Source organism: Monodelphis domestica, chromosome 8 (assembly GCF_027887165.1).
Source record: "Monodelphis domestica isolate mMonDom1 chromosome 8, mMonDom1.pri, whole genome shotgun sequence".
Classification (NCBI taxonomy): Eukaryota; Metazoa; Chordata; class Mammalia; order Didelphimorphia; family Didelphidae; genus Monodelphis; species Monodelphis domestica.
In genome coordinates this window covers 55,160,381-55,178,375 of record NC_077234.1, presented here as the reverse complement: position 1 = coordinate 55,178,375, position 17,995 = coordinate 55,160,381, and the positions used below count along the sequence as shown (strand labels likewise).

At 37.2% G+C, this 17,995-nt stretch overlaps 1 pseudogene; it reads right to left on the bottom strand.

The window, feature by feature from the left end:
* Positions 1–11,199: 11,199 nt before the first annotated feature.
* LOC100618153 (mothers against decapentaplegic homolog 9-like) lies at positions 11,200–12,505 on the bottom strand (annotated as a pseudogene).
* Positions 12,506–17,995: the final 5,490 nt, after the last annotated feature.

Here is a 17,995-nt window from a genome sequence, read left to right as displayed (position 1 = left end):
TCTTTAATTGATCATAGTGTCTCTAGTCTCTATCATTTCTACAGAATTATTTATCTTCATCTAACTCTTTCCTTGGCCTCTGAAATGGATTTTGTTGCTACATTTTTATCTTATTATAGTTACTCTTTCAATATGCTCACTAAAAAGAATTCTCATTGTGGTCATATGATAAATTTAAACAATAAAATAAACATAAAATTGTTCTAATAATTAGTATTGCTGAGGAAAGCTAAAACTGGTTCATCGTAAGTGGTTAATTAAATACTCATTTCTTGATTGGTTGATCCATTATATATTTTTTAGAAAAGAATCACTTTCTTAGGGCAGGTAGGTAGCTCAATAGTTTAGAAAGCCAGACCTGGAAATGAGAGGTCTTGGATTCAAATCTGCCATCAGACACCTCCTAGCTGTGACCCTGAGCAAGTCATTTAACTCTAGTTGTGTAGTCTTTTCTGTTCTTCTGCCTTGAAATTGGTACTTCGTATCAATTCTTTTTTTTTTTTAAACCCTTACCTTCCGTCTTGGAGTCAATACTGTGTATTGGCTCCAAGGCAGAAGAGTGGTAAGGGCTAGGCAATGGGGGTCAAGTGACTTGCCCAGGGTCACACAGCTAGGAAGTGGCTGAGGCCAGATTTGAACCTAGGACCTCCCGTCTCTAGGACTGGCTCTTAATCCACTGAGCTACCCAGCTGCCCCCACTTAGTATCAATTCTAAGACAGAAGGCAAGGGTTTAAAAAAAAGTCACTCAATATTTAGTCATTTAACAGATATGTGTTGAACTGAATTGAAATAAGCCTCAGTATTTACTTATTCTTATAAATCTGATGCAGCCAGACAGTAGTCAACCAGGCTGGCCTTGAATTCCAAAAGCCCAAGACTCACGCTATGCTTCTGATAAATGGCATCTGAGTGTTTATGGGCAAGTTACTCAGCCATTCAATACTTCAGCTATCTCCTTTAGAGTGTAAATGACAGTCAAGTTGCTGGTCAGCACAGGAGAAGGGAACTTTTGCCTTGGAATCCCACTATTTCCTACACTAAAGACAACACATGTCCTCACTGATAATCTTCAAGCAAAAGGTGGAGAATGTATCTTGAAGATTATGTAGAAGGAATTTTTGTTCAGATTATTCTTCTAACTTCAAGATTCCTTGAACTAGATTTTAGCCTCTTTAAGACAGGTGTAATATCTATCTTAATGGTCACCACACAGTACCAAAAACCAGGAAAAATGTGACCAGCATAAAAATGGATTCTTGGTGGATTTTTCCTAATACTGTCATCACGGTACTATTCCATTCATTGGAAAGAGGCAGAGCTAAACCACTAACTAGAGGATCTAACCCATTAAATGTTGACGTTCCCTGAGGCCATTAAATGTTGACGTTCCCTGAGGTTTGAACACACTATCGTTTCTAAGAATGTCCAGGAACTTCACTGCAATGAAGATTAACCATTCTTGGGCAGAGGTTCCATGTGAGCCTTTCAAGATTGAGGAGGATATATGGTACAGGGAGTTTGCAATTCAATTGAAGCTGACACTGAAAAGCTTGGTGGTGAGAAACTTTCAGCTATGTTTGGGTTTCTCCATTACAATTCCCACTACAATTCCAAGTGAACAGATTTCCTTTAACAATTCGTGCCTTCTTTATTTTTTTAAACCCTTACCTTTTGTCTTAGTCTTAGTTCTAAGACAGAAGAGTGGCAAGTGCTAAGCAATGAAAATTAAGTTGACTTGCCTAGAGTCCCATAAGTAGAAAGTGTCTGAGGGCAGATTTGAACCCAGATCCTCCCTAATATAGGCCTTATTATCTATGTACTGTGCTTTCCAACTGCTCCTAATTGGTGTCTTCTTTAAATCAATATGACACTCCCCCCCCTTTTTTTTTTGTAATAAAATCAGGACATAAAAAGCCTTCAAGTTCTTGGCATAGGTGGTCTGGTTTTAGGAACATAGAGTGTTCACCCAAGTAAAGGAAAAAAGAGACCACAAGAGTTATCTTCAAGTACTTTAAGGGATTTCCCAAGGAATAGAGATTAGATTTCCTGCTTGTTCCAAGACAATAGAATCAGGGGCAATGTATAGACATTTTAAAGAGGCAAATTTAGGCTTCATATGAGTAACATTTTTTTAGCAATTAAAACAATAAAATAGTGAAGTCACTTGCTCCAGAAGAGTATGAGGGTCTCCCACATAGATCTTCAAGAAAAGCAAGATGGACTTTTATTATAATGTAGAGAGGATTCCCTTTCAGATATGGGTTTCTGAGATGACCACTGAGGTCCCTTATAGCTCTGAAATTTGTAATTCTATGATATGTGCTTAAAGTCTGTCACTATTATGTATTACCTATATAATTTTGGGGAATCATTTTGTGGACCTCAGTTCATTCATCTGAAACATGAGGAGACTGTACCATTAAGTTCTTGTCCAACTCAGCCAAATAACTCTAGATCCCCTGTTCTGACAGCACTGTTCATTATTTTTATCCAAATATGGAGCATCATGTGCAGAAAAGCAATTATTTGAAGATAGGAGTAGCAAATTACTGTGAGATTGTTGGTCTCAAAACTCTGAAGAAGAATACAACTTTATATGGAATTTTATTGGCAAGAGAATCATACTTGCCTTAGGATCTTGATAGGAGGAAGAAAAAAGCGTCTATGACTAAGTCCATGTTGGTGAACCTATGGAACATGTGCCATAGCATGCCAGAGGGGGCTGTTTCCTTCTCCCTCTCCACATACACCTGAGGAAATTTCTTATACCACTTGCCCTCTGCCCAGCAGCCCAATGGGAGCGCTTTCTACCTCCTCTTTCTCTAGGGCAAGGTTGGGGGCTCACATGCAGTGTGAGAGTTGCAGTTTGGGCACTTTGTTTCTTAAAGGTTCTCCATCACTGAACTAAGTCCTTTCTTGAGACATTTCTACTTCTTCCTTTCCAAGCCATCTGACAAGAGAGTGAAAGTATTCTTCCTCTTTTTACCTCATGCAATATTGCCAACTAAATGAAAGACCCAAATGTCCAGAGAAGAGACCCTATGCGAAATTTCAAAGATCAAGTCTACACTGAATATGTCTTTTGGCTTTTTCTTTCTATATCCTTTTCCTGCATGACTTCTCCCACCCCCTCTCCACATCCAACTACTGTATCCTTCTTTTCTTCACCTGTCTAAAATGCATTTAGGAAAACATATTGTCAACTTATCAATCAGTAATTCAACAATCATTTTTTAAGCACTCACTATGTACCAGGAAATCTCCTAAGCACTGGGGATACAAAGAAAGCTTAAAACAAACAAACAAGATTCATGTTCTAATGTGGAGACTCTCCCAGATGTATTTGCATTTTATCAGAGGCCTGAAACTAGGAACATGTCCTTTTAAATACTCTAGTGTCTTTGCCAAGAGAACCCCAAATAGGGTCATGCAGAGACACAGGACTGAAAAACAACTGAACAACAATAAAAGGGTCTAATTAGTAGAGAGAAACTCCCTCTAATTTAGTAGTGGGACTTTCCTAGACCAATAGGCCCTATCTCTTCTCCAGTGTCCTGAAGCCTGCAGGCTTAAAGTTGAGAGGGAGCTTTGGTGGGTGAAGTGGGCAGAATCCTGGTCCAGTAAGAAGGTGGGGAAGAGCTGCAATCTAGAACCCTCAGCACTAAGCACAGTGCTTTTTACATAGTAGGCACTTAATAAATGAATGAACAAACTTAGAAAGAAAAATTGTAGCCTGAAACCTAAATGCTTTGATAGAGCTATTTTAGTAATAAATGGTAACTAATTTTAAAATAAATCATTTCCTGTAAGTATAACTAAAAGATGTTCCTGTCATTTTCTTGTGAAACTTTATAGCAAAAGTGAACCAATGACTTGTAAATGGTGAGTTGGTGCCCCCCGCCAAAGATTTGTTTTTTGTTAAATGTTTGCTATCATTTTTATTGCTAGAATCTACATTCTTGTTTCTGTAGAGAAATTGATATATTTAGAAACATTTTTAATTCATCATGTTCATAAAAATAGCTCTGACTATATATAAGCTGTGAAAGATGAGCAGAAGATAAAAATAAAATCAAGAACAAGTCAGAGTAGTTTAGGTAGCCATTGGCCAAAGTAAAATCATTTAGTATTTCTAACTCTATTGTGTAAGACTAGATGAGCAAAGTTCGTCCATAGATTCACAGGTTGCTTTAAAAGGCAGCCAGGTTCTAAAGGGATGGAAGAAGGGGAAGAGGTGGGAGGAGAGTTTAATTTAAAAAAAATTTTTTAATGAAGCTACAGTCACAATGAATAGATTCCAGACCTGGAATAAGGGAGATTCATCTTCCTGAATTCAAATCTGGTCTCAGACACTTCCTTGCTATGTGAACCTGGACAAGTCACTTAATGATGTTTGTCTTAATTTCCTCATCTGTAAAATGAGCTGGACTGGCAAATTACTCCAGTATCTTTGCCAAGAAAACCCCAAATAGTGTCAGGAAAGTTGGTCATGACTGAAACTACTGAACAACAGGGCCTGATACATAATGAAGTGAGCAGAACCAGGAGAATAATGTCCAATATAACAATGTTATATTATTATAATCATTATATTATAAAATAATTGTTATGAATTATATTATAAATCTTACAAAAGAATTCATGTTATTGTAATATATATATATAATAAAAAGGAACAGTTTTGAATGTCTCGGGAACTCTGATCAATGCACTGACCAACCATAATTCCAAAGGACTGATGATGAAGTCCAGGTTGCCCTGTTCTAGTCTGAAAGAGAGAACAGAAAATCTATTGTGGTTTCAAACAGTTGTAGAAGATGAAATAATTATGAAAATGGTGCTCATAAAAATTTTAGTGAATATAAAAAGCTCAATTATCTTTATAGATAATTTGGTGGTATAATGGATAGAGTAAAGAACTTGGGATCAAGAAACTGAATTCAAATCCTGCCTTAGATATTTATTTATTAGCTACGTGAGCCTGGGAAAATCACTTGACCCCAGTATGCCTCAGTTTTCTCACCTGGAAAAATGGAAATACAATAATACAAAAATAGAATAATGGGGATCTTGTATGGATAAAATGAAATAACATGAAAAACACTTTGTAAACCTTATAATGCTATATAAGTATGAGTTGTTATGAAAAATCTGCCTAAGACATTGATTACCAGACTTTGAGACTTGGCAATTTGAAAAAAAAAGTTACCTTCATTTAAATCTTTTTGATAAAATGTCTTTGTAGGGTAGAGAGTAAAAAGCTTGTTTGAGGTAGAAAAGGAAAAAAAGTAGCTTCATGAAAAATAATTCCCCCCAAACCTTTAAAATCACTACTTGAGAATTGTAAGGACAGGCTACTAGAGAGAGAATGAAACTGTTGGTGCTGAACAAGAAAATCGCTTCATACAATCATAACTTCAAGGTATCTGATCTCATCCCCATGTTTCTATGGCTATATATTGCCTTTCAGCAACTCAAAATAAAAAATGAACCAGTTAATGTATCATCACTCTGTGGTTGGCCTGAGGAAGAACTGGTCCAGTAATGGTTTTGAGAAGTTAATACTTCAATCATTTGTTACAAAAAGTGTCTGAAGTTATGTAGAGCCCCAGAAAAACCTGACATTTTACAGAACTTTGGGGCAAAGGTAGTACCTGAGTTTTAACAATTTAGTACTGGTGGAGTGGATGTTATTGTGAAGGAGAGGTACTCATTAGATATGCCGGATGGCAAAGAGGAAAGTACATCACTAATACTGCTTAATTTTGAGTAAGGCATAGAAATTATTGCTCATGCTCTGACCATATCTGATAAGCATAAACTACTATTCATGTTTTTCTATCAACCAATAAGCATTTATTAAGCATATTAAGCAGCCAAGCTTATTGATCTGAATGGCGAGACGGGCAGTGTTACTATTAAAAGAATAGGGAGCTAGGCAGCTAGGTGGCCTAGACACAGGAAGTCATGGGTTCAAATCTGGATTCAGATATTTCCTAGTTATGTGACTCTGAGCAAGTCACTTAACTCCCATTGCCTAGCACTTACCACTCTTTTGCATTGGAACCAATTGGTTCCAAGGCAGAAGGTAAGGGGAAAGAAAGAAAGAAAGAAAGAAAGAAAGAAAGAAAGAAAGAAAGAAAGAAAGAAAGAAAGAAAGAAAGAAAGAAAGAAAGAAAGAAAGAAAGAAAGAAAGAAAGAAAGAAAGAAAGAAAGAAAGAAAGAAAGAAAGAAAGAAAGAAAGAAAGAAAGAAAGAAAGAAAGAAAGAAAGAAGGAAGGAAGGAAGGAAGGAAGGAAGGAAGGAAGGAAGGAAGGAAGGAAGGAAGGAAGGAAGGAAGGAAGGAAGGAAGGAAAGAAAGAAAGAAAGAAAGAAAGAAAGAAAGAAAGAAAGAAAGAAAGAAAGAAAGAAAGAAAGAAAGAAAGAAAGAAAGAAAGAAAGAAGGAAGGAAGGAAGGGAGGGAGGGAGGGAGGGAGGGAGGAAGGAAAGAAAGAAAGAAAGAAAACATTAGGAGAAGTGTGTTGACAGCAAGGACTCTTAACCTGAAGACTATGGCTTAAAAAAAATCCCAACATTTTGTTAACTATATTTTAATATAATTTATTTTCTTTGTAATCCCATAGAGTTTATTACATGCATTTGAAAACATTATTCTGAGGAGTCAATAGGCTACACCAGACTGTCAAAGAGGTCTTGACACTCAAAAGGTTAAGAAACCCCTAGATGTGGAAGAATAAAACATTTTATATTATACATGTTGAGTTTGAGATGCCTTTAAGACATCAAGTTAATTAAGTCAAGTGAGGCACTGGAGATGTGGTACTTAATGTCAAGAAAGAGATGAAGGTTGCACATGTAGTTTGGGGAGTCATCTTTATATACCTATTAATTGAAGGAATAGGAGCTAGTGATATGATGGAAAATTTGTCAAGAGACAAAAAGAGATTCTAGGATATCGGTGAGAATTCTGTATAATTTACAATGTAATTGTGGTCTCTGACTGAGAGGCCCAAAACTGCTATGTTCAACATAAAGAAAGGGAAACAGCCTCAGTATTTCCTCACAGGGGCATATTATAATTATAAAACAAACAATATCCCTAGAAAAAAAATTAAAGACGTATAATTAAACCATACTAATAAACCCTAATAGAAGAAGCTAAGGAATAAAAATGTTCTTTATCCTCTTTTAAAAATTCTTTTCATAGGGGGTAGCTGGGTAGCTCAGTGGATTGAGAGCCAGGCCTAGAGATGGGAGGTCCTAGGTTCAAATCTGGCCTCAGACACTTCCCAGCTGTGTGACCCTGGGCAAGTCATTAGACCCCCATTGCCTAGCCCTTACCACTCTTCTGCCTTGGAACCAATACACAGTATTGATTCCAAAATGAAAGGTAAGGGTTTAAAAAAAAATCTTTTCATAAATTCCTGATTCAGTATTGAAATAGAAATAAATCAGGAGGATTATTGCTCTGAACACAGTCAAAGAATATTGTCTTGAATTGTTGTGGAAGTAGCTCTATGACTCCTAACCTGTGCTTGCAAGCAATTGAAGAGAGGATGCTGCTCTGATTTGCTTCTGGATCAGCTTCTAGGACACCTCCTTGCCTTCTCAACTATCATCAGAAGAGGCTCCAAGTAAGCTTTCAGTAGCATAGTCTCTGCCACCACTGCCGTTGGTCCAGCCCAAAGATGATACTCTACTATGGATTATTCACTATCTGCCTCCACAGTAAATACTTGCCTTAGTCATCTTAATTATTTTCTAGATAAACTTCATTCTGCCACTTCTTATTGTTACAAGTTAATGTGCTTTTAGCTCTAGACTTTTAGGGCTGCATGTCTAGGGACTGTTTATTAGGTCCTTTGGCTTGTTTTTTTTAATTGACTCACAACTCCAGCAAGGCAATGCTCAACAGGATCCCTCAGATTGTCACATGAGACCCTTTCCTACTCCACAAAGAATTTCCAGTCTGGTCTCTTACCTAGCTTAGGATCCCTGATTTCCTTTTACCTCAGTAGTTCTTGACTGTTCATCCTTAGAACAAAATACTGACTGGCTGAATATAAGTAATTCAGGCAAAGAGTAAACAACACAATAATAACCTTGGTGGAATAACTCTTGAAAGTTATTTTAAGAAACGATTGCCAGGAGTTGCCCAGTAAATACCCAAGCATCCTCCTTGATGATTGCATTCTCTATTCATCTTTATTCACATTCTTCTCCAAACAAAACCAAAATTTTGATTATTTTTTGAAGCAGCTTTGTTTTTCATAGCTGTATTTGTGAAGGAGATGAAGATCACCAGAAAATAAGTTTTAGATTTGCTTGTTTGTTATTTGCTCAGCACATTTTTACTGTAAGAAAATGAGGCAGTATGGGCGGTATATTATACTGACTCTCTTTTCTTCAAGGAGTGTGTGGTCAAAAGTCATTATCGAGGTTCCACAAGGCCACAAAACTCCACATAAAGACTCAGTTCACAAGGTTAATTAGTGTCCCCAGGAAATTAATGGTCTTTTAAGGTCAATTTTCTTGGGAAAGCTCTGGGAATTCTGCAGATCAAGCACATTTTGCTGGCATTTTGTGACAGTGAAAACATGCAGCTGTCTGCAGTTCAACCACCACACAATCCTTTGATAGGAGCTGGACTTTTGGATCCCACAATTATAATTTTGTGGCTCAGTAGGAGTCATTGATTGGAATTTAACTCCCTCAAAGCCATTTAAACACAAAGCACAAATTCTAAGTGACCCAGTTGCAATTCTGGACAGCAAATTCTGAACACAAAATAAATGTGTGTAAATCTTTTCAAACTCCTTTTTGCTTTTCTCTCATTATTCTATGACATCACTAAAAAAATACAACATTGTCCTAATTCTCCAAACAAAAGATCTAAGAATCTTAGAGTTAACAGAGAGTTAACAGTTTAATTGGGAGAAGAATATGTTTATTAATTCATTCAAGAAATATTAATCACTAAACAAATAATATTACAAGGGAGCATACAAGAAATGTCAAGTGAGTGGTACATATTAGTACTAGATTTCTATGAGGGAATATCTAAGCCAGTTGCCAATACCATACCTCCCTCTTTTAGCTTCTTAGGATTCCAACTGGATAGAAGAGTCATCCATAGCCATCAACAGCAGCTGATTCTTAGTATCTCTGGCCCTTCTCAGTGACTTATACTCTTAATGTTGCCTACAATTCTATGTTAATAACTATCAGAGCTTTAACTAGAATGGGGTAGCTGGAGTTTTGTCTCAGGGTACAAAAATATATCATTCATTTAGCAGCTATAAGCTATTATCATTACTAATTTTACCTTCAGTGAATTGAATTTGCATTGCTTCCTCCTTTTTCATCATCACATACTTAATTACAAAGTTGAATTTAGAATCGGTTCGTGTTGCTTGCCCAGGTATAAAAATTCCTGGTAATGGCTCTGGTGTTCTGAGATCTAGAGGAATCCCTTATCAATAAAATGTTGGGGATTATTATTACTGCTTATTTTCTCCTATTAGCTTTTCAAAAGTGAGTTTTATATAACCAGTTCAACTTATTTCAGGTCTCATAAAAAGATATTTTATGATGCTAGTCATCAGTATCTCCCATCTTTTTTTTTTCGGGTGCCATACTCTACCTCCTTCCATAGTTTGATGCACCTAGATTGTTAGCATATCTGAAACCACCACTACAAAAATATTGTACAGATATAGTGGCATTTAAGGTCTTTTAATGAGGCAGAATTCAAGATCTTTGTTTTGCTTTCCAATTTATTATAGGGGGGAAATGGCTGGAGAGTAGAGTTACTTGAAAATTTATTCTGAGATATTTATTGAAGATAGAAGCAAAACATGAAAGAAATTGATGCTTTTTTCTTTACTGCTTTTAAGTATAGCAACTTATATTATCTTTTTTAACTTCCAAATTCTCCCCTTTTCTGCCAGCGAGGGGAAAATAAAGCATTCAAATACTGAGACTTTAAGAGTCAGCTTCACAGAAAATTTAGTAGCTCCACTTTAAGGGAACAGTGAACCTGGGAAACAAAATTCCAAGGCAAAAGATACAGGTTTGCAACCAAGAATAATATACTCAGCAAAACTGAGTGTAATTCTCCAGAGCGGAAAATGGATATTAAATGAAATAAAGGACTTCCAAGTATTTCTGATAAAAAAGATCAACACTGAGACTGAAGTCTGAACATGAGAATAAAGAGAAACATTAACAAAAAGTAAATACAAGTAAGCAATCATAAGACACTTTATAATGTTGAAATATTTACACTCTAATGGGGAGTGGTAAGTAGGTGGGTGGAAGAGATGATACAAATTTCTCCTAAGAACATAAGGATCAGTAAGTATTGAAAGAAGAGTCAAAGAAGATGAAGGGTCTGGGAATGATTTTTTATTTTAAAATAAGAATGGAAAGAGAGGAGAAGGTAGGATATAGAATAACACCATGATAAACATGAACAGTATTGAAAGACTTAGAACTGTGGTCAGCACAATGGATAACCATAATTCCAGAAGCCAGATGATTTAGAATGCTGACTACTTTCTGACACAGAGGTGATAGACTAGATATATAGAGTAAGACATACCTTTTTTGGATGAGGCCAACGTGAACAATTTGTTTTGCTTGACGGTGTTTTTGGAGAGTTTTTTTTCCTATTGTTTCTAGTGACACTCAGGAGTGACATATGATAGGAAGAAAATATATAGATTTGTTTATAGAAATATCTAAATAACATAAAGAGAAGTTCCAATGTTTTCCAATTGCTTTTAGGGTAAATAGAGACTTCTCTGGCTCTTTAAACTCTTTAAAATATGGTTGCAACTTATCTTTCCATGTTGACTATATATTGCTTTCTCACATATCTACAATGAAATATTTGTTATCTTGCTTATAGAATATACCATTTTCCACCCCCATGACTCTGCCTATGCTCTATCTCTTAAGGGGAATATTCTCCTTGCTCACTTCCTCCTTACTCCTTTGAAAGTTCAACTTTGTCCTTTTTTGGTATTTGCACACACACACACACACACATATATATATATATATATATATATATATATATATATATATATATATATATATATTTAGAGATTTTGGTTAATAGTAAATATGAAATGCTATAAGTCACTGCCTGTAATAACATCTATTCTATTAGAGGGGTAGCTTTAGAGATCACTGTTAAGATACTGAAGAAATTGGGTTATATGGTGAACTCATCTGTGCAGTAATGCAATGGTCCATGAGAGATGTATTTCAGTCCAGCAAGGGATACTAAGGATATCCAGTGATGTTGTTCGGCTTCCCAGCCCTTAACAAAACACATTCTAATAGTGCATATCTTAGTCAACTCACAGACTACTTCAAAGCTATGATTTATTGACTGCAGCAGCTGGACAAAGAGTTGAGTGTTGAAAATCTTGAGGCCACAGTCACTGGGAATCTTACAGACCGTGGCTGGGTAGAAGCCATGCTGATACTTTCAGGTATGACTCTGACAAAATGCTGCTAGCACACATTTAGTATAAACTTCCCCCCCAGCAAAATACAGGTGAACATCCTTTCCTACATGTCTCTTAGTGTTTTCTATTGTTAAGTTTCCATTTACCTTAGAAGGAAGTCTAGGACAGAACGGGTTCCTGTTATTTGAATGATCTGTAAATCCATCTATGAGTATACTTTTAGAAGGAGCCCAAAGAGTCTTCCAGATTAGGTTGTTGAGTTCATAGTATATAGCCCAACATCACCGCTGAGGATCTTCCTAACAAATCAGTCTAGTGTATCTATTAGGCAGTGTCTACACTAAATGGCTATCAACTGTGGCATATTAGGAACATTCATTGTGGCTACCTGGTGTTTCTGCGGCATGATAAGGTGGGGATAATGTGTCAACTATGAACTGCTGTGGACTTCTTGGCCCAGAAGAACTTCTTGCAGAAGGGGGTAGCTTAAAGTTCAGGGAGATGGCAAGAACATGTGGCTAGACTCGGTATATCTGTATAGGTAGTATGATGTTGAATCGGGGGCTCACTGTAGAGGGAAGCATTCTAAAACTTGGTCAGAAAGCTGAGCTGGGGATTAAACTCATTGTGTCTCAGTATGAGCACAGGGAAAGCACTGGGGTTTCACGTTGGCAGTCGTGAAATGGGTCAACATACACTTCTTTCTGCTTTGGACCAAATGGGAATTTACATTACCAAAGTGGTTTTAATCTATGAGATGGTAGATCCTGCCAGCAACACACCCTGTGGGAAATCACATGAGGCATATCGTTTCAGTGGGACATCTGCAGCCTCCCATGAGAGATCGAGGTATGGCGACACATTTACTGGACTGGACTAGGTTGCCCAGAACCCTCTCCTAAAGATCCTTTCTTCTTTAGTTTCTTCACCAGAGTCGACATCCTTCTCCATCCACTTTCCTCTTCATTGCTTTACTTCTAGACAATCAGCCTTTTTATTGCTGGGCTAGTGAAGAACAGAGCTGATAGGAGTGTTGGAGTGCAGAAGAAGCAGACAGAATCATAAGTTTAGGCAGAAACAAAAGACTTCCTTTTGCTGACTAAAGATTGAAGAAAGTGCTATTTGGGTAATCTCAAGGGCTGTTTGTGAGAGCAGCTGGGATATATTCCAGGTGGGAAGGATGCTGTTTTTCTCCCAATAGTTGGAAAGTGCTCCCCTGGTGAGGACACTCTCCCAATCTCACCCTCTTCTCAATATCCCCTCCTTTCTGGTGGATGACCTATGTTGTTGAGCTCTTTGGAGCTCAAGAAGACTAATTGCCTAGATGTTACCTCCTTTAAGAGGCCTTTCCTGATTTCCTTATTGTGTTTTTCTATTTTTCCTATGTACTATCTGTACACATATTTTATCTCCCCACCATGACCAGGAGAAGATAAACTTCATGAGAATAAAGAATGTTTCATTTTTGACTTTGAATCTCCTGCCCTTGTCACAGTACTTAACACACAGTAAGCACTCAATAGGGGCATAGCAGTGGCCTGGTAAATAAAATGAGGGATCCATTGTCAGGAAGATTAATATTCCTGAGTTCAAATCTGGCTTCAGATACTTACTTACTTGGTATAAGACTATGGGCAAGTTACTAAACCCTGTTTGCCTCCGTTTCCCCATTTGTAAGGTGAGATGGAAAAGAAAATGGCAAACCTCTAGTATCTTTGCCAAGAAAACCCCAAATAGGGTCACAAAGAATTAGATATGCCTGAACAACAATAATAAGCAGTTAATAAATCTTGTTAAATTAAATTGAATTTAATAAGCCTTTATATCTGTGAAGATGTAAATTCCATTCTTACTTGGGTTACAAGTAAAAGCGTCCAATCACTTGGACATTTAGTACAAACCAAAACAAGGAAATATGATGCCTCAGGGCACATTTGAACTGGTCATCTGTGAAAAACATTAGGAAGGCCATGTGAACATGAATAGAGAAACTTATTTCCCTTGGGCTGAGGCTCACCAAGGTTATAACGATTCATATATCCATTCATTAACATGAGATTAGCTCATAAAAAAATTAACATCCACATTCATATGCCTGAATTTATTTTTTTCTTCTTAATGGAATAGTGAATAGTGAGCATAAGCAGACTGCAATAATTGCATCGAAGGAATTTTCCAGAAATGGTGTTAAGGATTTCATCAGAGAAATGCATGACCTCCCTCTCCTTCTGTCAGATATGAGTCTCTCATAGTGAAAGCTATATACAACTGATGGATAAATTGCCTGTTCTGTATGTATCTGTGCAATGTCAGAGAAATATGAGGAATTTCCCTGCTTTGATGACTGGATTTCTTGGCGAAAATTTATGAGTTGGGAGATAGGGGGCACCTAAGTGGCTCAGTGGATTGAACGCCAAGCCTAAAGACAGGAGATCCTGGGTTCAAATTTGACCTCAGATACTTCCTAGATTTGTGATCCTATGTCAGTCTTTAACTTACCCCTCATTGCTTAGCCTTTACCACTCTTCTGCCTTGAAACCAATATACAATATTTATTCTAAGACAGAAGTAAAGGTTTAAGAAAATTAATGAGGGGACATGGATAAGAATCTCACATGATCAAGACAGATTGATAAATGGTTGATATCTACACTAAGCAAAGGAATACCTAAATTGACAAGATCACAGATCCTCTGGATTTTTGGAATTTACATGAGACTATGACCACACTGAGGCAAGTAGGGACCATATCCTACTTGAAGAAAATGTAAGAGAGAAAGGGGTGTGAGCAGAGGAAATAGTCAGAGCCTCAACAACCTCCTGTGCTGGAGCCCTAGCAAAGACCCCAAAAAAAGTCCTGACCAGTGTGGGATCAGTAAATTTATAGACCAGCCCACACCAGGACATAACACAGGGACACAAGAAAAGGGAACCCTGGGAGGAGCAAAGAACTCTGGGAAATTAAGTCCCCAGAGCACAAATCCCCAAAACACACATTCCCCCATGAGATTTGTTGGGAGACCAGTCACCACGATGGGTCCTGTGAACAACCAAACTTATAACTTCAACTAAAGATATATACAATATAGCAGTTTCCAAGGGGAAATTAGAACTATCTGGGGACAAAAGGAAACAAAAGAGAAGATGAAATAAAACCAATATTAGGTGCTTTGGTACACACAAACAAACAAAAAACAATTGGGTGCAATCCCTTTTAGTATAAAAGTATATGTTTTTTAAAAATGAAATGCATTCAACCCCCCATGGTTCAATTCAGCACATTTAAAAATTCACTCAAGATCTTTTGGTGCAGCATATCGTCTCTGCAGGCATCTTCAAAGCACCTTCTGCAAGCAGTTCACTTTTCTGGACTCTGGGAGGTAGAAAGTTTCTTATTCTAAAATTTACTCTCAAAAGAAATTAAAGTTTACAAAATAGGATAATAAAACATTTCCCCCTGAAGAGGATATTGAAAAACACAGAGATAACACAGGGATACATGGCAAGGTTATGAGTTATATGAATCATTTGCTAAAAAATATCAAAGACATTACAAAAATCCAAATAAAAGAGAAAAAAGTAACTACTGAATAAATACAAAATACCTAAGTCTTATATGTAAAAGTCCTAAGTAAGGAAAAATAAAATTATAAAAGGTCCTTGAATCAGGACCCAATAAAAGTTATTAATGTCAGATAACATTATAATAACAATCATGCACTTACTTGCTCAGCAGCCAGTATTACAATAAATTGCTACAGTATGAAAGGCAGGAACTAGATTTTTTGAACCAGATGGGAAATATCATTCCCTGGTCTGATCTTTCCTTATCTCTAAGGGATAGGGGAGCCAGAACAGCCAATATTAAGTACTTGATAAAAAGTGTGGTACAAGGAATATAGTATGAGGAGTCCTGCATCTAACATATGTCAAATAGCTGCAACTTTGAGTCTCACACAAGGTTCAAGTCCTCTTGTATTGATGCAGAATCTCATTAATCCCACCAGAACTGTTTTGTCTCTTTGACTTGTGTACTCATTTGGCACTATGCAGGTTAAGTCTATATTCCTTTGTGATCTCTTTTCCTGGAATCAGACATATTCAGCAAGCAAATCCCCATAATATTTAAACAACCAGTGACAAGTTTCCACAATCTAAAGCTATTGGGTGTAAAGATTAAAATTTAGGGGAGACTGAGGCAGGTAGAAATTAGTTTCTCTCTGCAAGGAGTATTATATTTTATGAGGTTTATTAAAGGTTGAGAATTTAAGAATATACAAGTAAGAAAAAACACATGCCTAGGCCAGAGGCCTAGACAAGACCTCACCTACATTATGGAAAGAGCCATGTCTGCCCCAAAACGGAAGTCCAAAAGAGCCCCAAAAGCTTTTGCAATCAGATTAAATACCTTCTCGATCTTGGTCCAGGTGAGATTACAAAGCATTCTGGGGAAGTGGAGCAAGGAATTGTGGGGATTGTAGACCTGTATTCAAGTCTATTTTTTTAAATGGGTATGCATTTACATTTAGGGCTAATGGACATTCTAAACCTATGCTAGTGTAAAATCAAAAAATATTTTAATACTGGTGACATGTGCTTCAAGTACAAAAAAAATGGGAGAAAGAAAAAAAGAAAAAACTTAAATTCTATATTGCACAAGCAAAAGAAAAACAATAATAATAATATTTTAAAAATCAAAAATATATTGTTCCAATCAGTGACACACTGTATCAGTCAAGCAAAGGTGGAACACAAAGGTTTCTCACGCAAAAAAATGAGATCCATTTCCTTTTTAACTTAGCCATGACGTACAGTGTGAGGGCAAATGATTTTTTTACAAAGTAACAGCTTTATAAAACAGTAGTACAACAGGTAATGCACATTCAAAGAAAGTACCAAAATTCTCAAAATACATAATAATCACATCAACTTATCTAAAGGCTACTAATACAAGTTTTGTCTAACTAGTTTATGGACTTTTATAAAGGTATTTTCTCAGGTTCAAGTTTAGAATGGTACAAATAAAGAAAGTACAACAGAACATATATACAATAGCAAAAATACGATATCTGAAAATAACATAGAATAACAGCAATATATAATAGTAGTCTCTCGGTAACCAAGGATGATGATTGTCTTTGTGCATTTTTGTGCACAAAAACATTTGTGCGTGAAGGAGATTTAAGTGGAAAAGCCGATGCACAGAGACAGTCCCACTCTCTGGCGTTGGAAATCTGGGTCCAGTGGCACGAAAAATTGTTACACCTGGAGACTTCCTCAGCTGCATTGGATGGCCGTGTTGTCTTTTGTGCTCCATCACGCCCTAAGCACTCCACAGTGCTTTGCTGCATCATCCTCTCAGCCGTTGAACCTTCTTATTGCCTTCTTATTGGTTTCTTCTGTCTGTTCCACCGAAGCAGTCTTCACATGCTGGGTGAGCAAAGCCTTAGTTCACCATGGGTTGATGACCCAATGGCTACCCTCACAAGGTTTAGCCGGCCTGTCGAAGCCGTTGCCCGGGGTGTGGCCGCTGCCGCATGCTAGCAGCTACTGGGAGCCACAAGTGAGAGCTGGGTGTCAGGTGAGGGTCAGAGGCTGGAGAGCTGCCCTAGGAGGGCACGACAAGCCCTCCATACCAGAGATACTACTCCTCCCTGAGCACCCCATACACCCCAATATATATTATATATATACTATATAACAGCAATATATATAAATTTAAAAACAAAATTAAATCTCAAAGCAAACAATCAGTAATTATTATAGGATATAGTTACTCATCATCTATAGAAGGTGCTCTCTTTACATGAGAGCAATGGATCCAATTTTCTTCAATTTTAATAGCTGCTGGAATCATTAACAGGACTTGGAATGGATTGTCATAGGCAGGTTGAATTGTCCCAGTATGCTGGAAGTTCTTTATGTAAACTTTGTTACCTGGGTGCAAAGACCCAAATAAAAAGCCCCTCCCAGCATGGGATCAGTAAATTTATAGACCCACACCAGGATGTAACACAGGGACACAAATAAAGAGAACCCTGGGAAGAGCAAAGCATTCTGGGAAATGAAGTCCCCAGAGCACAAATCCTCAAAACACACAATACCAATCTTCTAGGTTTGTGTTGGCAAACCTATGGCACATGCGCCAGAGGGGGCTTCTCCCTTCCTTGTTTCTAAACACACCTAAGGACATTTTTCTCATTATCAGCACCTCTGCCCAATAGCCCAATAGGAGCACTTCCTCCCTCTCTTGTATGGGGTAAGAGGAAAGTCTCACATGGGGCATGAGGGTTGTAGTTTGGGCACTCTGTATCTAAAAGGTTTGCCATCACTGCTCTAGGTAAAGGTTTCTCACTGGTCCCATAGAAAATTGTATTTTTTTTAAATATTTAAATATTTGGGGAATGGAATTTATAGCTTAGGTTACCCAATACTGTTTCTGAGACCTCAAGAGTATAACTTCTGTGTATAGTTTTGGGTTGACATGGACAATACTGAGTATTCAAATAAATTCA